Source organism: Chanodichthys erythropterus, chromosome 15 (genome assembly GCF_024489055.1).
Source record: "Chanodichthys erythropterus isolate Z2021 chromosome 15, ASM2448905v1, whole genome shotgun sequence".
Taxonomy (NCBI): Eukaryota; Metazoa; Chordata; class Actinopteri; order Cypriniformes; family Xenocyprididae; genus Chanodichthys; species Chanodichthys erythropterus.
Window position 1 is genome coordinate 13,899,297 of NC_090235.1, and position 5,772 is coordinate 13,905,068.

The 5,772-nt window shown below is 35.3% G+C and overlaps 1 long non-coding RNA gene across 1 annotated transcript; it reads left to right on the forward strand.

The window, feature by feature from the left end:
- The first annotated feature begins 3,849 nt into the window (after nucleotides 1-3,849).
- Nucleotides 3,850-5,385, forward strand: LOC137037070 (uncharacterized). The gene is made up of 3 exons (XR_010897241.1): nucleotides 3,850-4,140; nucleotides 5,145-5,284; nucleotides 5,362-5,385. It is a non-coding gene; the product is annotated as an uncharacterized lncRNA (long non-coding RNA).
- Nucleotides 5,386-5,772: the final 387 nt, after the last annotated feature.

A 5,772-nucleotide genomic window follows, 5' to 3' on the forward strand; every position in this document is an offset into this window, starting at 1 on the left:
ATACGAGATATAGTTTGTCTTGTGTATGTCTAACAGGCGATCTTTGCTTTCATGAATCTAAAATTTGTTCCTGGGCAAATCATTTTCGTGGAGGGCAAAAAAAGTGAAGTTTAATAACTTGATATATATTTATTTAAATTTACCATTAGAGCGTTGACTTTGTATGCTTTTATGACTGAATTGTTTGTTTGTCTTTATTTCTTATTGTATAGATTCTTATACTTCATACTTATACTTTTATTACGGCTATTATTGATCATTAAAACTGACTTTTAACAAAAAGAGACAGTGCTGTTTTATGTCATATTATTTCATTTTATAAGAAGCTAATTATATGTAGCCTACATATACAGTGAAGATAATCAGAGTACTTATGCACATATTGCCTGAACCACACATTAATAAGTTTCATATTTTTAAAATGAAAATGAAAAGAGGCAGGGTTGTGTTTTATTTCATTTTGTTATAAGTATAGCCTACACTATGGAAGCATATGTGTAGCAATATTCAATTTGAAATGTAATGTGCAAAATGGCAATGCAATATGTAAAATGGCAATGCATTTCTGTGTTTAAATTTACATTTTCCATTCCATATATGCAATGTTTGGAGCAAAATGATAATTCAAATTCAATAATAGAATTTACATTTGCCATTTCCTACACTACGTTTAACAAATAATTTAAACATATATTTTAATGCTTTATAAGTTGCAAAATTAAAATGAAAATGTATTAAAGAAATGATTATATATGTTTAACACGGTCAAGCCAAAATTGTAGCAAAATGATCATTTAAATGTTATTTTTCTTAATTGCATTTACACTCACAGTGCGATTGCATTTTCATTAAATGCCCCGCAATGAAGTAGCAAAATTCAATGTGGATTTGAAAATGCATTTCCAGCCGATCAAGTCCCCGCCCTGTCAATCACTTCATTAAGGCGGGGCCAGGTGTTGGAAACATGGCGGCAGCAGAGTTATGAAGAGCGACCCACACAGCAAAAGGACTCTGTGGCAGATCCACCGCGGAGGTATCGCGCAGAGGTGGAAAGTCCAGGGCTCAGAAAGTAAAAGTCCTGCCATATTTTTTTTCCACCCGCTGAAACAGTGTTAAAGTTAATGAGATAAATAAGTGATTAATTGAGTGATGATTGAGCATTATTGAAGACACCTGATGATAACAAGCAGAATCACCAAAGGAGAAAATCACTATTTTTAAGACACCATCGTGGAGATGAGAGTTTGCTTTAGTTGGGCTCTTGTCTTGTCCCTTCACTTTTTAATATTACATTTTGTTTGGGCTGCTGTAACTGAGTTACAACAGCCAGACAAGCAGAAAGAAAAGATGATCAGGTTTTGTTGGTTATGTTTTCACATGCTTATTACTTGATCTGAATCACTGAACTCATTTAGATCTTAATCTCTGAGTTAGATTCACATTATTGATTACAGCAGAACTGTGATTCTACAGCACAAGATCCAGTTTTTTTTTTTTTTCAAAATAATTCAAAGGTTTCATCAAAAGTTGTTCTTAGTAAAAAAAAATAAGATGCTCTCTCATGTTGTAGACACACAGACATCAAGAATCAGCCTGTGAATCTCAACAATGGTGAGAATAATAAAGCATGTTGCAGTGCATTCTGGGAGCCACCAATCAAAATTCATCCATGGCTCCCATCATGCATTGCTGCATGAGTAAATTATGAGCTGAATTGTCTTAGTAATTTCCTTTATTCTCATATTTTATTGTGTTCCGTTTATGTGACTTTTTAGTAGCTTGTTTTCTAATGTTCAGAGTTGATCTGTTGATCAGAATATGTTGCTTGTCACCGTCGTTGAGATTCACAGGCTGATTCTTGATGTCTGTGTGTGCCTAAGGGAAAGATTTTTTTTTTTTTTGCTCAGAACAACTGTTTGTGAAATCTTTCAGATTATATTGATAAAGCTGATCTTGTGCTGTAGAATCACAGTTCTGCTGTAATCAATAATGTGAATCTAACTCAGAGATTGGGCTCTAGATGAGTTCAGTAATTCAGATCAAATAATGATTATGTGAAAACATAACCAACACCACCTGATCATTTTTCCATTTGTTTGTCTGGATGTTATAACTCAGTTAAAACAGCCCAAACAAAATTTTATTTTAAAAAGTCAAGGGACAAGAGCCCAACTAAAGCAAACTCTCATCTCCACGATGGTGTCTTAAAAATTGTGATTTTCTCCTTTGGTGATTCTGCTTGTTATCATCAGGTGTCTTCAATAATGCTCAATCATCACTCAATTAATCACTTAATTATCTAATTAACTTTAACACTTTTCAGTGTTCTTTTAACACTCTTATTTTAACACTTTAACACTCTTGAGTATGGTCTCACATGTACTCCCAGGAGAGTTAATTTAACACTGCAGTTTTTGCTGTGCAGGCGCGAAACTTAAAACACGTGAGTCAACTCACTACATTACAATGCGCGGTAGATGATTCGTGTTCACGATATACTGATTCACATTCCTTCAGGTGAACACTAAAGAAAAATGGAAAAGCAGTCGAACTGTGCCAGGAAAATCAATCGTCACACAATAGGAAGAGTAATGCGTACTATAAAGTACATTCAAAAACATTCTCTCATTTTAGTCACATATTAAGGAGGTGCAAATGGAGGAAACAGTGTTATATTATAAAGGATGCGTGCGTGACATACACTTTTCTGTAAACTGAGCCAATGAAATAGTTTTGGTAACATTCGGGTGATTGACAGAACATCTTTAATTGATTTAGGAGAGTGTGAGCATGTTAGTTCATACTTTGATATAATGTCATGCAATATTTTCTTTTCTGTTCATTATTAAGAGTGTTTATTTTTGTTCAACTCTATTTCTCACTTTATAAATCCATCCACAATTCATACAGTACATGATGTAACTGAGGTAAAAGATGGCTTGGAGTTTAAAAGTCATTGAAAAGTTTAAAAAAAAAATGCTTTAGGCCCCAAATGTATACAAAAAGAAAAATCACAATTTATTCACACTTTCATGTTCTGTGAACACTTTCAAAATGCACTTTTCATAACTTTACATTCACTTTCATCTGAACACTTTTCAAATACAGTAGTTGATGAATCAGAGTTGATAACTCTTCAGTTTCCAGTGCAGCAGGTCTTTAGTTCACTTTAACTGAATGTAGATATCTCATGTTTTTCCCGTCGTATTCGACTCTTGCTGATTCTATGGACATCTCTTGCCATACGAGAGTGTCAAGTCTGTCCAAAAACCCACACTTGCAGTCTTTGCACTTGACCACTTCTCTTACATGATGTATTTCCTCTGTTTGACTCAAGTGTTCAAGGGCATGAAGACTGCAAGTGTGTGTAACTCCTGATTCCCCGATGGGACGCGTGATTTTTTTCCCCAAACCAGTTAAGCGCAAACCACGCCCCTTTACGTTAAAACCCCACCCCGCAGCCTTGACTCACGTCTCTAGCTCGATTTCATTGGTCAACACTGTTACATTGTCACCTGAGGCGATAATGAAGGCCGTTGATGGATCCGTCGCTAACAAACGGTAAGATAAGCCTGCCAATTGTTTTTAATTGCATTTTATTATCATAAGTAACGTTATTTGTAGGTTTCAATTTGAGTTTTTTGTATTATTATTATAATTTTCATTTTTACTCTTATCTTTATTTCGATCAACCTGACGCCCTCAGGGGAGTACGCCTGTTCTGGCTGTGATGAAGAGCAAGCCGTACATCTTAGGGTTAAAAATTTAAATTAAATTAATTTGATGCATCACTTTTCTGATAATGATTTATGTTTTAAAAAACTTTGTGTGTCTAAACGCTAGGCCATCTCAGTTAAAATGCTTATGGGCAAACTCTCAGCGTTAAGTAGCAGGGTGACTAATTTCTTTTTACTTTTACAGAACTGGTTACCTCCTGGGTATAACTATCACTTCTGCGCCTATCGTTCATGCACTACACAATCAAAGTTGGACCACACAAGCTTTGATGCGTCGCTCAGAATTGCACTAACAGAAAGTTGTGAAGTAAAGGAATGGGTGAAAAAGCTTAGTGAGTCATCAGGAGTGAGTTGGAGAGTGGCAGTGACGAAACCAAGAAAGGGACAACGTGTGCTTTATAAGGTAATGTAAAATCAGTTCATTCATCTTTACACTTAATTAGTGTAGGACAATTTGTTACACTGAAAATGTCTTTACAGTAGTCTAAATGGTGTTAACACACAGTACTGTATTGTGCAAAAGGCACATTAGATTCTTCACCTAAATCTTAAGACAATTATATATTTCACTAGTGTGCCAGTAAGAAATATCAGTTAACATTTTCAAACTTTCCTTTTACCATTAATTGTACTAGTTCAGTGAGATTTGTATCCCTGTGATGGACTGGACATCTGTAGGCTCCAGTATTTACACAACCCTAGGACAAGTGGATTTTCGTATGCACAGCGAGTCCAGAATGGTATGGTTCGCACATAGATAATGTAGTCCATAATGTAGTCCATCTGGGATTGCATAAAGAGAAAAATAAACTGTGGCAACATCTCTAATACACTTGGAGAAATCTACCTGCAAATCTAAAAACAATAAAATCTAAAACAATAATAAAACATTTATTTATGAATTTTTTTCAAACATCCTCAATTTACAGCATTTTTCTCAAATGCATACACATTTTTACATTTTTCGGCTTTGCAAGTAGATGAGTATTAGAGATGTTGCCACAGGATTTAATCAGTCTCAGTTTTTTGTCTCATGTAATCCCAGTCAGACTCGATGATGATGGTGAGATCAGAACTCTGTGTTGGACTCCTTGTGAATACAAAAAAATCTCATTGGCTTATTTGTTGTTGCTGTCATTGTCAGCCAGGACTCTCTGGAAGAAGAGATGCATCACAATTTTATGTTTTCCTAGATAAATAAATTGGTGGTAGTAATTATTATTATTATTATTATTATAACAATTGATGGCAAAATGAAAGTTTAGAAATGTAAACTTTTTTTTTTTTTTCTTTTACTGGCACACTAATACAACAGATATAAATGACTAAATAAAATCTAACATGCCGAAGATTTGCGCACAGTTCTGTATATTTAAACATTCATATTTGATCTATATCTATCTGTAGGCTCATTATAGGTGCCAGCACAATGTTTGTGTTCGATCAGGCACGGCTAATCAAAGACGGTTGTCAAAAAATACATGCTGTGAGGCAAAAATGGTTTGCACTCTGGTGAAGGCTGTAGACAAAAGGGGAGGATCTAGTAGGTGAGTTAGAAATATGAAGATGAGATAAAATAAGTGTTTTTGCCAGCTGCTTTGTGAGATTTGTTTTTATTTTTCAGGAGCAATGATCCCCATATACCCACCTACCCAACTTCTGTGCATTTGTATAATGTACATAATCCAACCCGATCTCACGGCAATTCGTACGTATTTCACGAGGTGGCTAAATCGTATGAATTCATACGACCGCACTCGTACTAATTCATACGTTTTTTGCTAAATCGTATGTATTTTACGAGTTGACAAATTCGTATGAATTCATACGAATGACCTACCCCAAACCCCGCCCCTAAACCTAACCGTCAGTGGGGTTTAGACAAATCGTACGAATTTGCACGAGTGAGGTCGTATGAATTTATACGAAATAGCCACCTCGTAGAATAAGTACGAATTGGTCGTGAGATAGCGTTGACATAATCATAACATCTTTGTTGCGGAGGCACTGAGACACAGGGATGTAGGGGCCAAGG